The sequence below is a fragment of the Scylla paramamosain genome, chromosome 6, assembly GCF_035594125.1.
Source record: "Scylla paramamosain isolate STU-SP2022 chromosome 6, ASM3559412v1, whole genome shotgun sequence".
Classification (NCBI taxonomy): domain Eukaryota; kingdom Metazoa; phylum Arthropoda; class Malacostraca; order Decapoda; family Portunidae; genus Scylla; species Scylla paramamosain.
Window position 1 is genome coordinate 11,114,598 of NC_087156.1, and position 18,488 is coordinate 11,133,085.

An 18,488-nucleotide genomic window follows, 5' to 3' on the forward strand; every position below is an offset into this window, starting at 1 on the left:
TCATTCTCCTCTGTACTGATTCTAATAGACCTATATCTTTCCTGTAATGTGGGGACCAGAAATGCACCACGTAGTCTAGATGAGGTCTGACCAGCGCCAAGTATAACTTTAATATTACTCCCGGCCTTCTACTTTTAACACTCCTAAAAATGAATCCTAGTACCCTATTTTTTGCCTTGTTTCTGGCTTCTATGCATTGTTTCCCTAGACGGAGTTCAGAGCTAACTATAACTCCTAAATCTTTCTCGTACCCTGTACCTACCAGAGTTTGGTGTCTAATGTGTACCTATTGTGTGGGTTTCCTCTACCTACGCTAAGCACTTTGCATTTATTGATATTAAATTGCATTTGCCATCTATCCGTCCATTCATTCATTCTATCTAAATCTGCCTGCAAGGCGATGGCATCCGATTCTGACCTAATTAATCTACCTATCTTTGTGTCATCCGCAAATTTACTAACATCACTACTAATTCCACTATCCAAGTCATTGTTGATATACATTAGAAATAACAATGGCCCTAATACTGATCCCTGTGGCACCCCACTAATTACATGACCCCACTCGGATTTCGAGCCGTTTATTACCACTCTCTGTCGCCTGTCACTAAGCCATGACCCTATCCAGCCTAACACCTTCCCATCTATCCCGTGTGCCCTAACCTTTCTCAGGAGCCTTTGATGGGGTACCTTGTCAAATGCTTTACTAAAGTCCAGATATAAGATATCATAACTATCACCATTATCTAATGCCTCGTACACCCTACTGTAAAAATTTAATATGTTTGTCAGGCAAGACTTCCCCTTCGTGAAGCCATGCTGTGACTGATTTATCAAGTTATGTTTGTCTAAATGTTCCCTAATGTTCCTCGCTATTATTGACTCTAACATTTTACCTACAACTGAAGTTAAGCTGACTGGTCTATAATTAGACGCTAAAGTTTTATCTCCTTTCTTAAAGATGGGTACTACATTAGCCTGCCTCCACATTACTGGTACCTCACCCGACTCCAGTGATTTCCTAAAGACAGAAACTAACGGCTCACTAATAATCTTTTTACATTCCTTCAGTACTCTGGGATATATTTCATCAGGTCCTGGTGACTTGAACTTTTTTACCCTATCTATCTCCTGTTCCACTATCTCCCTAGTTATGGAAATATTTGTCAGCTTCTCATTCTCATCTGCTCTAAACACCCGTTCACTATCTGGCATATCCTGCATGTTTTCCTGGGTGAAGACAGTTAAAAAATAATCATTCAGAAGTTTACTAATCTCCTCCCCAGAACTAACCAGCTCCCCATCTGCTGCCTTTAATGGACCTACAGTATCCTTATTCTTCGTCCTGTATACCTGATAAAATCCCTTGGGGTCCGTCTTCGCCTGTCTGGCTACTTATGATTCATAATTGTCCTTAGCTTTCCTCGTTAACTTCCTGACTGTTCTAACTAATTCATTATATTGTGTCCTTAAAAAGTCTTCACCTGCCCTTAATCTCCTATATATACTTCTCTTACGCCCTATATAATGCTTTAACCTAGCAGTCATCCATTTAGGGTCATTTTTTTTGTGATCTTATTGTTCTATACGGGATATTTGCTAACTGACCTGTATGAACCTTATCTACGAAATATTTATACAATTAATCTACATTTACTTCACCTAGTCCCCTCATCTCGTCCCCTACCATCCTCTTCACTCCCTCATCTACTCGCCTCGACCTCACCTCTCTCATTTCAGCATGACCTGACATTCCAACATATTCATACCTATCTCCCCCTTCCTCTTTCCTCCTCCCTTCCGGACACATCTTCCCTCCTCTTGTCCTACACCCTCACGCCTCACCTCACCTCTCTCATCCTGCCTTATCTCTCTGAACTCCGTCCCTGACCTGACCTCACCCTGCATTCTTTGCCAGTCCACTCCTTGGAGGTACCTTTTTAATTCTTCAAAATCTGCTCTCCTAAAGTCAGGTATTTTACTAGTGTTTTTGTTTCTAACTGTTTCTTCCCATTCTAAATTGTACCTAATTTCCCTATGGTCACTGTTACCTAGCTGTCCTCCAAACTCTACCTGCGTGACTGCTTCCTCCCTGCTAGTAAGAATTAAATCTAGAATATTATTCCCCCTTGTGGGTTCTACGACTACCTGTTTTAAAAAATTATCCTGAATTACCTTAAGAAATTCCTCTGCTTCCTTGTTACCCACCATCAGACTCCAGTCGATATTCCTAAAATTAAAATCTCCTACCACACATACCTGACTGTACCTGCCTGCTCTATTTAATTCCTGCCACAGTGAGGCGTTAATTTCCTCTGTACTGGTCGGTGGTCTGTAAACTACCCCTAGTACTACTGACTGCGATCCTTCTTTAATATCTACCCATATCGACTCTGCTTTGTTATCTGTTTTAATTCTACTGTTGATACAACACTGTAATGTGTCCCTAACGTATAACGCGACGCCTCCTCCTCTCCTGTTTTCCCTATCTTTATAGAACATTGTATACCCATCTATCTTAACCTCTGGATTAAATACTTTTCCTGACATATCTAACCAAGTTTCAGTTAAAGAAATGATATCAAATTTCTCAACGCATTTCTCAACGTAGTAGTAGTAGTAGTAGTAAAGACCAGGATTATCAGCTGCAGTGACACCAACTCAGTTTTTCTATTATTTATATATTTTTACTATTATTCCACACCTTGTCAATCCATGCAAGGAAAAAAAAAGAAAAAAAAAAGAAAACGTATATTAAAAAAAAGTGAGAGGCAAGACCAGCAAGTGAAACACGCCCTGCCTTCTCCATAGACTTCACGTGTTTACTGCCGCGCTTCCTGCCTCATGATTATACAGTCTTACGCTGGAGGCGCTTAATGTAGTGCATTTGTATGAAAGAATTTACTTTTTTGCCATAAATGTTTCTCTCTCTCTCTCTCTCTCTCTCTCTCTCTCTCTCTCTCTCTCTCTCTCTCTCTCTCTCTCTCTCTCTCTCTCTCTCTCTCTCTCTCTCTCTCTCTACAAAGGAATACAAAGGAATGCATTGGAAGACCAAACCTTGAGGTATTGACGAGGCTGTTTGGATAATTATTCTACATTAACTATTTGTGGGAGATACAGGATAGTACAGAAGGTTCCTCCCCACCAATCCCTCCAGCAGAAGCTGACAAGATACAGGAATTGATACCACGTGGTATAGAAAAACCACATAGAACTTGAGAGAATAGTGAGGGAAAGAGTTGTGGTCTGTCTACTTTTGTTTGTGAGGGAGAGTGTAAATGTACGCTCTGGAATTAATTTAGATTAACTACCATTTAGTAAAGTAAGCTAGAGCAGTGTATGACTTCTGCCAAACTGACACGCCCTTGTGCTTGTGCTGGCGTGGGAAAACCATCGTGCAGTGTGGGAAAAATTGGCTGCATTTTGATTGGAAAGAATGAAGTGAGATTTTATTATTATCCCTATGCAAAAAGAAAAAAAAGGAGGAGGAGGAGGAGGGAGGAGGAGGAGGAGGAGGAGGTGGTGGTGGTGGTGATGGTGGTAGAGTTTGTAATTTTTCTGTTCCTTTTCCTTAGGGTGAATTGATGATTTTTTCACTCTGCTGAAAGGACTTGAGAACTCTTCGGGACTGAATGTAATGCAGGTCTTGCGAGTGATGTTCGTCAGAGAGAAGCATGTGTTCCTTAAAATTTCAGTACTTTTTTTTGTGCGTTGAGTTAAGTATTCATTTACTTTTATGATCAAGTGTCATCTGACTACCACTTAATGCTTCCTTGAACTGCCTTACTACGGTTCTTTTCATGGATAAAAATTCCAAATAACGTGTTACACTTCATTGGTGGCATGATTTCCCTTTAAAATGAATGCAAACCAATCAATGTGGCACGTTCCATATCCATTATTGTGTCACTTTATTATGCATACAAACACTCCTATTAACGTATCACATCCCGCCCCTGGTGTGATTCCCCTCACCATGAATACAAAGCAATCCAAACGCTACAGTTCAGCCCTGCTCATGAAACACACGCTCTGATACAACTAGGCTTTTCACTTACTTTCAGCCCTTGTTTTCTCTTTAATAGTGCGAGAGTTGACTGGCCTCTTCACTCTTTGATCCCTCTCACAGTTAAACTCCATAAATCTCCCTGATTTTTATCTAACTTCCCAAACTTCTTATGACTTGAAATGATCATATATGTTTACTCACCTCCGTATGACTTGAGTTGCTATAAGAGACGAGTATCAAGACACCTTCCTAACTAAATGAACCAACCTGATTTAACTCTCTTTTCCATCCACTCTTTACCATGCGGAAATTAAGTGGTATTGTAAACTGTAACCAAATTGTTACCCTTATGATCTATTCTAGACTCTAATAAGTGATCTGGAGACTATGATAATAACACGCTCCCTCCACTGCACACCAGCTGTCCGTAATGTATCATGTCCAGTGGCTGTTAATATAAACTGACGCTCTATTAACCTGTCATCACTAATCAGTAATCATTCACGCACAAGCTCATCCTCGTCACCACAACATCACCATCACCGTCACCATCACCACAGCTTACACTCCACTCCACCATGTTTCTGTCCCATACCTCACCCCCGCCACCACTAATCATTCCTAATTAATCTCCCGTCCCTCACCACCACCACCACCACCACCACCACCACCACACCTCACTCTCAACTTTTCCCATTTTCACGAGCTCCTTTCTTCTCTTCCCTCGCTCCACCATCTTCATCGTCTCTCCCTTACGTTCCATCCTTCCTTTTGCCGACATAATGCTTGCAATAGACGTCCCTCCTCTTCCTCCCCCTCCTCCTCCTCCAGTCCCGTAGTATTAGCAGGGCCTTGTCTCCCCTTATAAGCAGGGAGCTGTGGGAGGAACTGGAGGGATGCTTAGTGGAACATGTCGAAATAGCGTTGCCTAGCCGCCGCCGAGTACAGGAGTGTATTGAGGGTGCATTATCTCGGTACAGTGGCGGTGAACGGGGAGATGGATCGGTGAGTATGTTCAGGCGCAGATAGAGAAATGTGTTGTTGGTCTGACGAATTGATCTGGTTGAACAGGTAGATTTATAGATAGATGGCTGGATGGGTAAATGGTTAAATAGATCGACTGGCTGATAAATAGATATATAGATGGACAGATGGATGGATAGATAGATTGATAGATAGATGAATAAATGAATAAGTATGAATACTCGTAAGTATAGATATAAATAGATGGGTAGATAAACAGTTCAGTAAGCAGAAAATAGATTAGATAAATAGACAGACGGACTGACAGACAGACAGGGATAATAAGTACTTAAGTGGGAAAATATGTTGATAAATGCCCGTTGTAGATAAGAAGGTAGAAGTATTAGATAGGGAGAGTTACACAGATAAAAACATCGACGAATGGGTAGGTAAGTGAAGAAACACAGGAAGATAGGATGGTTGAAGAGCAATATACATAAACAAATAAGAAGAAAGTGTAAATGTAAGCGATGAATCAGATAAAGAGAGAAATTAGCTGTATATTGATGGACAGAACATATAGAAAAGCAACTGTAAATCATGGTAAACAAACTAAGATAAATAAAGGTATGTACTATGTTAGAAGGAAATTACATTAGAGAGTCAGCCAGCATATCAGACATTCAGAAAGCAGCACAGACAAAGACACATAGACAGACTGACTGATGGGTGCATATGCCAAATGAAATAGTAAACAAACATACATATATAGAATCATTACAAAAAGAAAAATATCAGAAACTTTGAGGCAGACACTGAATTTCGCATAACGAAGATATATGTATGTTCATGTTTCGTAAATTACACACGAGCAATGGATAAAAAGGAGAGATTTTACATATAAACCTAGAGAAACAAAAGAAAACAAAACATTATAAAACAAAAAAGGAATAAAAAAAAACATGAATCCTTCTATCTGTGAATCACGTTGAAAACAGAGGCGCCCACACACACACACACACACACACACACACACACACACACACACACACTCACTTTTCTGTCGCCAAAAATACACACAATTATCCTGCTAGTCTATGAATTATCTTTCCAGAAATGAAAAATGCATAAATGTTATGAATTTTGTGTATTGTTGTGTGGATCACTGGAACTGTGTTGAAATCTTAACGGCAGAACCATGGAGAGAGAGAGAGAGAGAGAGAGAGAGAGAGAGAGAGAGAGAGAGAGAGAGAGAGAGAGAGAGAGGATGTCTTGCAACACAATACTCATGCATATATATCGTGCACATTTTTCTGCCGCTTTCTTCTTTCTTTCATGCGACATTTGGAAAAAGCAAATGTTGAGTTATTGTATGTGTGTGTGTGTGTCAACACACACACACATACAACAAACTGAAAATGTACATTGGGGGTGGGGAAATACTTGACATTAATCCTAAAGGTAAGTCAAATCTAGAAGGGACTATTGATTGATGGCTCGCACCATGGTGGGAATCGCACTGAGTCTGTGTGTGTGTATGTGTGTGTGTGTGTGTGTGTGTGTGTGTGTGTGTGTGTGTGTGTGTGTGTGTGTGTGTGAGATAATAGACAAACAGACAGACAGACAGATACTTTAAAATACACAAAATTGCACATAAGCTGGGAACAGAGGCTCTCAGCCAATCACGCACCCTCCCACACAAGACAGACAGAAGGTCAAAGATATACTGATATACGTATTGATATACAATCTCTAACTGTTTTGTCAATATGTTGACGCTACACGAACTTAAATATTTTACTGTGCGTCTCGAAGGAGTAACGCCAGAAGATGACAACGTCCGCCCTTTACTACTCAGGGAAGTGTGTTGCTAGCTGTTTGTTCGAGTTTCAAGATTCACGAAGGCTGACGAAGAGTTTTAAAAGTAGGAATGTGTTGGAGAGAGAGAGAGAGAGAGAGAGAGAGAGAGAGAGAGAGAGAGAGAGAGAGAGAGAGAGAGAGAGAGAGAGAGAGAGAGAGAGAGAGAGAGAGAGAGAGAGCACACAAACATAAAACCGGAGAGACTGAAAAAGAAAGGTTGAAGTAAAAAAGAATGAAAAAAAAGTTTCAGATGTATAGACAAGTAAATGTATATACATGCTCACACACACACACACACACACACACATACACACACACACACACACACACACACACACACACACACACACACACACACACACATTAACATTCACAGCACCACACACACACAAAAAAAAGGCAGAAAATAAAAAAAAAAAAGTGAAAAAAAAAACATTGAAAGACATAACCCGGAGTGAACAAGTGAAATCAGAAGGAGAATGTAATCTAATATTAGTAGGTACCCGAAGTTACTCGGAGAATGACATCATTCTTACAGGCGAGTGAGGAAATAAAATAGCAGGGTTTAACTTTGAAAAAAAAACTGCGATAATGAACAACAAAAATACGGGGAAATAAAGCACTAAAGTGGAAAAATATGTAGTAGATTGAAAGGAAAAAAAAAAACAGGAAATTAAGCGCTGAAAATGGGGGATGCCTATTAAGAGAGTGAGAGAGAGAGAGTGAGTTAGATAGATAAAGAGAGAGAGAGAGAGAGAGAGAGAGAGAGAGAGAGAGAGAGAGAGAGAGAGAGAGAGAGAGAGAGAATAATGGTAAGAAAGAAATCAGAACAGGAGGGAAATAAGCAGATATATGGAGAATGCATAGGACTAGATATAGGAAGAGAAGGAAAAGGAAGAGGAAGAGGGGAAAGAGAAGAAGGAGGAGGAAGAGGAAGATCATTATCGGACATAAAAATGGAAGAGAGGGAGATGAGATGCAGGTAAATGTAGAGGAAGGAAAGTTAAGTAGCAAGAAGTAAGATGAAAGGGAGGAGGGAAGGAGGTAGAAGGATGCAAAATGAGATAATAAAGAGAGGGAGAGAAGAAATCAGAATCATAATCAGAATCAGATATTTATTCCATTGTACAATGGTTATTCTTGTTTAGGTTTACAACTATTACATTCTATTTGAGTAAAGTCCACTTTAATATATAAGTTATACATTAGATTCACACCATATCCTACTGCTGGTGCATGTTATTACTGTGATTAAAATTGTAAGTAAAACAATAGATGAAAGATTGCAAAATTATAAATAAGACAGTAGTTAAATGACTAAAATAAAAGTAAAACAATATATAAAAGAGTGTAAACTTATAAATGGGACTGTAGCTAAATGTATAAAATAAAAGTAAAACAAGAGATAAAAGAGTGTAAAATTATAAATGAGACAGTAGTTAAGTGTATAAAATAAAAGTAAAGCCATAGATAAAAGTATATATGAGACGCTATAGAATACATAACTACATGTAAGAAAGGCGTGCTGCTGATTTATACACTGAATTGTTTGTTGAAAAGATAAGTGAACAGCAGTTTTTTGTACGTTCGTATGGACGGTGCATTCCTTATAGAAGAAGGAAGGCTGTTCCCGAATTTTGGTCCAGCAACCAGTAGAGACCTCGCCCCAGTACAGGTGTTGGTCTTAGGCTCATACACATTATGATGTTGTCTAGTAGGGGCAGTACAGGCATCACTCACTCTCGGCAGATAGAATAAGTGGTTAGGGATATTGCCATGGATAATACTGTAGGTAATAATGCCTAACTCGTACTTATATTTCTGATGTACTTTCAACCAGCCAAGTTCTCTGAGAAAGGGTGTGGCGTGGTGAATTTTGGCACCGTTGCCTAATGCAACTTTTGCAGCAAAGTTTTGAAGCTTTTGAATTTGTTGTGTAAGAGTGATATTTGTTGTTCTCTATATCCTTATTCCATAGTTGATGCTTATTACATATGTTTGCATGAGAGTAATTCTTGCTCTCCAGTTAAAACAATCCTTATTTCTATTAATATGTAATATGGTGCTAAAATTTTTTTTACTTATCTTATTTACAAGAGTATCAAAAGTCATATGAGAGTCAAAGTAAACACCTAAGTTTTTAAGGGAGCTGCTGGGGAGTATCTTAGTGTCATCAACTTGTAAGCAAGTATTGGGTGGAATCTGAGATATGAGACCCTTGCTGGTGACAAACATACATTGTGTCTTTTGTAGTGTTTAGCAATAATCCATTTAAATGAAAATATCCCTTAGCTTGAGATAGAGCCAGCTCTTCGCTGTAAACGAGATCGTAAATGCAGGTTATTTCTCCTGTGTGAATGAGCTGCGTGTTATCAGCGTACTGTATGACCAGACAGTCGGGGATGTGCTGCGAGAGGTCATTCACGATTATTGAAAACAGTAGTGGACCTAGGACTGACTCTTACGGAACGCCATAAGCAACGTCAAATTTCTTAGAGATGTGTTTGCCTATTCTGACCGATTGTGTTCTATTGTGAAGGTAGCCATGGAACCAAAAGGAATCGATTCGCAACATTCTGAGTTTCCTTAATAATATTTCATGATTTACTCTTCAAATGCTTTAGATAAGTCACACAGCGTTACTAATGAGATATTTCTCCTGTCAATGTTTTCAAACAGTGAGTTAGACAAAGTAAGAAGAGCGTTTTCTGTAGAGAGCTTAGGTCTGAAACCGTGTTGTGTCTTACTAAGGAGATCGAGGTATGAGGTATGAGGTATGAGATCGAGGTATGAGATGAGCTGAGCAGCAATAACTTTCTCAAAAACCTTAGAGATAATTGGTAGAAGAGGTATTGGACGATAATTTTTTGGTTCCATAACATCTCTTGTCTTGAAAACAGGAGCTACAATAGCGTGTTTCCAGGATTCAGGGAACAGTCCTGTTACAATTGACGAGTTAACTATACACGTAAGATACTCGTACAGGATTATGACTGGCAAGGATTCTTTTAGAAATCGTAGTGAGATATTGTCGGAACCACGAGAAGAAGTGTTTTTTAGGTATAACAGTGTCGCTATCTGTTGGTTCAGGTCGAAACATGTTATAAAATTGGTTGCTGGTGTTGTTGTTGTTGGGTATAGGCGCGTTCTGATTACCCCTGCGAATTTGTTGTGTTTTTTCTCGAAAGTAACCTTTCCATCGTTGGCAAAAACTTTGTTTCTCACTGTTTTTTCGTCGTTATCAAGTTCCAGTGGAGTTTTGCATTTGTCAGTGGAGATGACTTGTTTCAACATACCCCACGTAGCTGCACTATTCCCTTTATTTGTCTCAAGTTTGTTGCTGTAATATTCTGATCTAGTTTTATAGATTGACTTTTTAACTTCTTGCTTAAATATCTTGAATTTCGACTGTAAGTCTACATACATTGGACCTTTCGTTTTTGAGATTTATTTGTGTTGTGTCCCTCTCATGCATTAATGCTCGTAAATGTTCGTTGATCCATTGGGCGGAGGGTCTCTTGATTTCTTTTGTGACTAGTGAGCACAGTAGTCTAAACAATTATTGAAAGTATTTGTGAATATATTAACTTGTGTGTTGACGTTGTCTGTGGTAAAAATTTATTCCAAATGTGACTTTCTTGTCTTAATAAACTGCATAATGTCTCAGGGGAGTAAGTGGTTAAATTTCGAAATGTTTTTACGGTAGGTGGACGCTTTGGCTTTTTTAAGTTTACGGTCACGCTAATGATCTCGTGGTCGGCTACAGGATACGGAACTGTGTCAGAATGTAAAATGGACTTTGTCTTATTAGTGACTATTAAGTCTATGAGGGTGGCAGAAGTGGGGGTAGTTTTCGTGTGTTTCCTGATTACCTGTGTCAGTTTAGCATTCGAAATTATTTGTTTCATTTTACTGTTATCGGATAAAATATTATCATTAAAATCTCCTAAAATATAAAATGACTTACCTTTTAAATTAACATATCTGATGATGTCAGTTATATAATCATAAGTTTGGCTAAGAGATTTTGGGTGTCGGTACAGGCAGCCAATAATGACACTGGGAAACTTGCTGCTCTGCACCGTCACCCACACGTCCTCAACACCTTGCGGTCTCACAATATCAATTTCTATTGGGACTACTTTATGCACATCTGTGGTATAAATACATACACCTCCTCCCCTACCTTTATCACATCTGTACACTTTATATTCGGGTATGTCATTGTGTTCATTCGGAATATCATTACACAGCCATGTCTCACTAATGCACAATACATCCGTTTTCTTTTCCCTAACAAGGAGAAGAGAGAGAGAGAGAGAGAGAGAGAGAGAGAGAGAGAGAGAGAGAGAGAGAGAGAGAGAGAGAGAGAGAGAGAGAGAGAGAGAGAGAGAGAGAGAGGGAATGGAGGACGATAAGGAAGAAAAAGAGGTATGACGAGAGAGAGGGAGTAGGAAACGAAAGGAATGAGAGAGAGAGAGAGAGAGAGAGAGAGAGAGAGAGAGAGAGAGAGAGAGAGAGAGAGAGAGAGAGAGAGAGAGAGAGAGAGAGAGAGAGAGAGAATGTGTCTTTCCTGTCACCTTCCTTTCATATTTATTTCTTATGACATTTTATGAGACAAGATAGTACTTCGGTAGCCTTATGTTACATTGTTTTTGTCTTTTTATTTATATATTTATTCTTTTGCTTATTACTTATATATGATATATATATATATATATATATATATATATATATATATATATATATATATATATATATATATATATATATATATATATATATATATATATATATATATATATATATATATATATATACTTTTACAGTCATTTGTTATTTGACAGGACTTTGTTATTTTATGCTGTTTCTTTCTTTTATACAGTGTTGCACGTGAGTTTACGATTTTTTTTTTTTTGTAAGAGAGAAAAAGTTATTTCGGATTTTATCAGTGGAAAGAAAACGTGTGTGGGATTTTTCTGAGGAACGTTATTCGTATGTTGAGAGAGGAGAATCTTTAAACTTCATTAAATCTCTCTCTTTCTCTCTCTCTCTCTCTCTCTCTCTCTCTCTCTCTCTCTCTCTCTCTCTCTCTCTCTCTCTCTCTCTCTCTCTCTCTCGCTTTACATAACAGTGGAACTTGCACAGTTTAAATGGATGAGGAGAGAAAATAGAGATACAGATGGATGGATGGATAGATAGATAGGTAGATAGATAAAAGATAGACAGATAAGTAGATAGATAGACAGATAGACAGATGGTCATATTTGCTTTGATATCGCCGTGTAATAAGCCCCGAGGAATTATTCTTCATAGAACGTTAATTTATCTATATGTGGAAGGCGAAGCAAGGCAGCACGTATGAAAGGTAATCCAGGATAAGATAATGTGATATGACTGCCATTTAGCGTCCTTGTGTGTGAGGTCCACAGGGCCAGAGTGAAGGGGGAGGGCACATATCAACTCTACCATTCCACATGTCTCGGAACCCTACACTTGATCAGTCAGTCAGTAAAGAAAGTAATAATAAGCAATAACATGATACAAAAGTAAATAAATAACACCACAAATCATTACATAAAAATAAGTATTGTCCATTAAGCAAACACAGCATCAGCCCCACTCTCACCACTTCTCCCTCCTTCTCTCACCACCACTTGGCACACCACGCCTCCCCACAGTTGGTCCTTTAACCTTTTTATTCTTACTGCCGGTCGTGTTCCCCTTCAGCAACAGCCCTCTTTCTCCGCCACCACCACCCTTTCACTGCCACACACACCACATCCTCCTCCTCCTCCTCCTCCTCCTCCTCCTCCTTCTCCTCCTCCTCCTCTATCATTCTGGCATGACGTGTTCAAGAGATTTATCTATTCCTGATAATTGGCTAATCATTTATAGTAATAACATTCTCGTGCGAGGTTATTAATATGTGAAATTTATCATTATTTGACTAACGACCTTCACCCCTAGTTAATATTTGCCCGTCTCGACGTAGAATTTTCCACCTCGCGTGTATACTCTCGCCTGCCCTCCCCAGCTTGCCTGCTTGAATATAAAGGATCTGTTGTAATGGAAGATCAGTGCAGTGTCCCTTCCGACCCGGCCACTTGTCTCTTGTGGTTCTGTCTCCAGATGCTGCTGTGGCCATTTCAGTGTCGCGATGCTCTGCTGGTGAGAGGAGGTTTGTCTTGCATTGTACTTTTCTTTATGAAACATGGAAACACACGCATACGAGAACAGAGACTTGGTGCTATATGCTCTTCCTTTGTTTTCCTCTCTGAATTCAAATGTTAGGGTTATCTTTAGGAGAAAAAACAAATAAGTAAATAAAAGCACTCCTTTTCTTCAAGTTATTCACTCTTGTTCTAATGTAAACTACTAATACTATTGATTTTAAGTGAGACGCTTTATCAGTGTTGGTAGTTTAGATAAAAAAATATTCTTAATCTCATAAACACAGGCTCTATTTAACAAGAAACAACAGCAGGTGTGTGAAGGGTGAGGAATGTGGCAGCTAACCGATTACCAGCAAGAACCCAAGCTACATTTAGTAGTTTCATAGGAGTACCTGAAACTTAAGTGAACGAAACAAGTATGAATTTGCATATCTACCATAGTGGTGGTGGTGGTGGTGGTGGTGGTGGTGGTGGTGAGGGTGTAAATCTAGAATGAGAGTGAGCGTCTTTGTGTTTCCTCCACCGAGACGAAGAAAGAGAATAGGGATTCCTAATACTCCAGGAATTGTCTTTGTTTCCAGAAAGCAAGAGAAAGCAAAGAAAAATTGTTATATGCTAGTTTTATCGCAATTTTTTATACTTGCGAGTATATTTCACTCTTATAATGAACGTATAAACTACAGAACGAAACCAAAATAATGCCAGCTCCCTGTGGCTGTATCAAGACACCAGTCTCTTTGTGGCTGCATCGATCCAACCCCCTCGTTGTTGCTGCATCAAAGCAATAATCTCTTTGTGGCTGCATCAAGCCAACCCCTTCGTTGTGGTTGCTTCTTAGCAAGATTCTCGTTGTGGAGGCAGCATGCTCTTTGTGGCTGTATCGAGGCAAAAAATCTCGTTTTGGCTGTATAGCCAACCTCGTTGTGGCTGCATCGAGGCAACAATCTACTTTTGGCTGCATCGAGACAACAATCTCGTTGTGGCTTCATCGAGCCATCCCTCTCTTTGTGGCTGAATCGAGGCAGCAACCTCGTTGTGGCTGCATCGTGTCAACAATCGTTGCATGGCAACCAATCTAGTAGTGGCTGCATCGTTGCAACAATCTATTTATGGCTGCATCGAGCCAACCCCTTCGTTGTTTCTGCAACGAGGCAAGAATCTCGTTGTGGCTATATCAAGGAAGGAAGATCATTGTAGCTGCATCTCGTTGTATCTTATAGAGCCAATCCCTTCGTTGAGGCTGCGTCGAGGTAGCAAGTTTGTTGTGGATGTACCGATGTAACAACCTCGTTCTGGCTGCATCGTGGCAAAATTCCCTTTGTAGCTGCATCAAGGCATCAATCTTTTTGTTACTGCATCGAGAGAACATTCTCGATTAGCTGCATCGAGGCAACAATCTTCGTTTTTTCTGCATTAAAGGAACAATCCCGTTGTGGATGCATCAAGTCAGCAAGCTCATTGTGACTGCATTGAGCCAACGCCCTCGTTTTTTATGTATCAAATCAACAATGTCGTTGTGGGTGCATCTAGCCAACCCCTTCGTTGTGACTGCATCAAAACAGCAATATCGATTAGCTGCATCGAGACAGTAAGCTCGATGAAGATGTATCGAGTGACCAATCTCGTTGTGGTTGTATCGAACAAAACTTCTCTCTTTGGCTGCTTGGATGCAGCAAGCTCGTTGTGTCTGCATCGAGCCTACCAACTCGTTGTTGCTGCATCAGACCGACAATCTTGATGCAGCCACAACGAGACTGTTGTCTCGATGCAACCACAAAGAGGTTGTTGCCTCGATGCTACCAAAAGGTGATCATTACCTCGATGAGGCCACAACGAAATTGTTCTCTTGATGCTGCCACAACGAGGTTTTTGCCTGAATGGAACCACAAGGAGATTGTTGCCTCGATGCAGCCACAACAAAATTGTTCCTTCGACGCATACCTAGATTGTTGCCTCGATGCAGCCACAACGAGCTTGCTTCCTCGATTCAACCTCGATGCAGGGGTTGGCTTGAAGCGCCCACAACGAGATTGTTGCATCGATGCAACCACAACAAAATTGTTCCTTCGATGCAGTCACAACTAGATTGTTGCCTCCATTCAACCAGAACGAGCTTCTTGCCTCGATGAAGCCACAAAGAGATTGTTGCCTCCATGCAGCCGAAACAAAGAGATTAGCTCGATGCAGCTACAAAGAGACTGCTGCCTCGAAGCAAACACAATGAACTTGCTGCCTCGATGCTGCCACAACGAGATTGTTGAATTGATGCAACCACAATATGGATATTGGCTTGTTTCAGCCACGACGAGATTGTTGCTTCGATGCAGCCACAACGAAGGGGGTAGATCGATGTAGTGACAACGAGATTGGTGCATCGATGCAGCCAAAACAAGCTTGCTGCATCAATGCAGCAACAACGAGATTGTCGACTCTATGTAGTCAAAATGAGATTGTTGCCTAGATGCAGCCAAAACGAGATTGTTGCCTGCAGCAAAAACTAGGGGTTTGGCTCTATGTACCCACAACGAGATTTTTGCCTTGATGCAGCCACAATGAGCATGCTGCTTCAATGCAGCCACAACGAAATTGTTTAATCGCTGCAGCCACAACGAAGAGGTTGGCTCGATACACTCATACCTAACAAGATTCTTGCCTCGATGCAGCCACAACGAGCTTGCTTCCTCGATACAGCTACAATGAGATTGTTGCCTCGACGCAACCAAATCCAAATGGTTGGGTTCGATGCACCCACAACGAGACTGTTCCTTCGATGCAGCCACATCGAGATTGTTGCCTTGATGCAGCTACAACAAGCTTGCTTCCTCGATGTAGACACAGCGAAGGGGTTGACTCGATGGAGCCACAACAAGGTTGCTGCCTCGATGCAGCCAAAACGATGTTGTTGCTAAATACAGCCACAACGAGGTGGTTGGCTCGCTGCAGCCACAACGAGATAGTTGCCTCGATGGAGCCATAAATATCGGGTTCGATCGATGCAGCCACAAAGAGATTGTTGCCTCGATGCAACCACAACGAGGGGGTTTCTTCGATGCAACTACAACGATATTTTTGCCTCGATAGAGCCACAACTAGATTGCTTCCTCGATATAACCACAATGAGAGGGTTGGCTCCATGCAGCCACAACGAAACGGAGCCACAACGAGATTGGTGCCTCGATGCAGCCACAACAAGCTTGCTGCATCGATGTAGCCAAAATGATATTGTTGCCACGATGCAGCAACAACAAAATTGTTGAATCAATGTATCCTCAACGAGACTATTGCCTCGATGCAGCCAAAATGAGATTGTTGATTCGATGCAGCCACAACGAGATTGTTGCCTCGATGCAGCAAAAACGAGGGATCGGTCTCGAGGCACCCATAACGTGATTTTTTGTCTTGATCCTGCCACATCGAGTATGCTGCTTCGATGCAGCCACAACGAGATTGTTTCCTCGATGCAGCCATAACGAAGAAGTTGGTTCTATGCACCCATAACTAGATTGTTGCCTCGATGCAGTTACTACCAGATTGTTGCCTCGAGGTAACAACAACGAGGTTGTTGTCTCGCTGCATCCACATCGTGCTTGCTGCTTCGATCCTGACACAACGAGCGTCTTGTCTCGATGTAGCCAAAAAGAGATTGTTGCATTGATGCAGCCACAAAGGGACTGTTCCATCGATACAAGCACAACGAAGGGGTTGGCTTGATGCATCAAGGCAATAATCCCGTTGTGGGTACATCGAAACGAACCCCCTCGTTATGGTTGCATGGATGCAACAATATCGTTGTCGCTGCATCGAGCCTGTTCCTTTTTTGTGGCCTACCCCCTTTTTTGGCTCCATAGAGGCAGAAGCTCATTGTGGCTTCATCGAGGGAACAATCTTTGTGGCTCTATAAGGCAACAATCTCGTTGTGGGTGCATCGAGGCAACAATCTCGTTGTTACTGCATTGAGACAAGAATCTCGTTGTTGCTGCATCGAGGCAAGAATCTCGTTGTGGCTACATCGAGGCAGCAAGCTCGTTGTGGGGTGCATCTAGTCAAACCCCCTCATGGTGCCTTTTTCGAGGCAACAGTCTCGTTGTCCCAGGTACGAGTTAACCTCTCCGTTGTATCTGCATTCGTGGCAACAATTTTGTTGCGGCTGTATCGAGGCAACAGTCTCGTTGTGGCTGCATCAAGGCAACATTCTCGATATAACTGCATCGAGGCAACTTCTTGTTGCTGCATCGAGGCAACAATCTCGGTGCGTCTGCATCGAGTCAACAATCTCAATTTTGCTGCATCAAGCCAAACCCCTTGTTGTAGATGCATATATCAAACAAGCTCATTGTGCCTGCATCGAGGCAACAATTTCTTTGTTGCTGCATCGTGGCAACAATCTCGTTCTGGCTGCATCGAGGCAACAATCTCAATGTGGCTGCATCGATTCGAGAATCTCGTTGTTGCTGCATCGAGACAAGAACTCTCGCTGTGGCTACATCGTCGCAGCAAGTTCGTTGTGGATGCATCCAGGCACCAATCTCGTTGTGGCTGTATCGAGCCAAACACCCTCGTTGTGCCTGCATCGAGGCAACAGTCTCGTTGTCGCTGGTCCGAGTTAACCCATCCGTCACTGCTGCATGGAGGAGCCTCGATTGTTGTCTCGATGAAGCCATAACGAGATTGAGGCCTCGATGCAGCCACGTGATATTCTTGCCTTGATGTAGCCACAACGAGCTTGCTGCCTCGATGCAACCACAACGATGGTTGTTACCTCGATTCAAGCAGAACGATCTTGCTGCCTCGATGCAACCACAACGAGATTGTTGCCTCCATGCAGCAATATTTGCCTCAAAGCAAGCGCAACGAGCATGTTTCCTCGATGCAGCCACAACGATACAGCCACAATGTGATTGTTGCCTCGAAACTACCACAGCTGCAGCGAAGAGGTTGGCTCGATGCAGTCACAATGAGATTGTTGCCTCGAAGCAGTTACAACGAGATTGGTTCCTCGATGCAGCAACAAAGAGAATGTTGCCTCAAAGTAGCCACAACGAGACTGTTTCCTCGATGCAGACAAAACAAGTTTGTTGCCCTGATGCAGCCACAAATAATATATTGGATCAATGCAGCCACAACAAGATTGATGTCTCGATGAAGCGAGAACGAGCTTGCTGCCTTGATGCAGCCACAACGAGATTGTTGTCTCGATGCAGCCTCAACGAAGTTATTGCCTTGATGCAGCCACAGCGAGAGTCTTGCCTCGAAAAAAACACATCGAGCTTGCTGCCTCTATAAAGCCAGAGCGAGATTATTGCCTCGATGTAGCCACAACGAAGGGTTTGGCACGATGCAGCCACAAAGAGATTGTTGCCTCGATGCAGCCACAGACACAACAAGGTGCTTGGCTCGATGCAGACATAAAGAAATTGTTGCCTTGAAGGGTATGGCACGATGCAGCTACAACGAGACCGTTTCCTCGATGCAGCCACAAC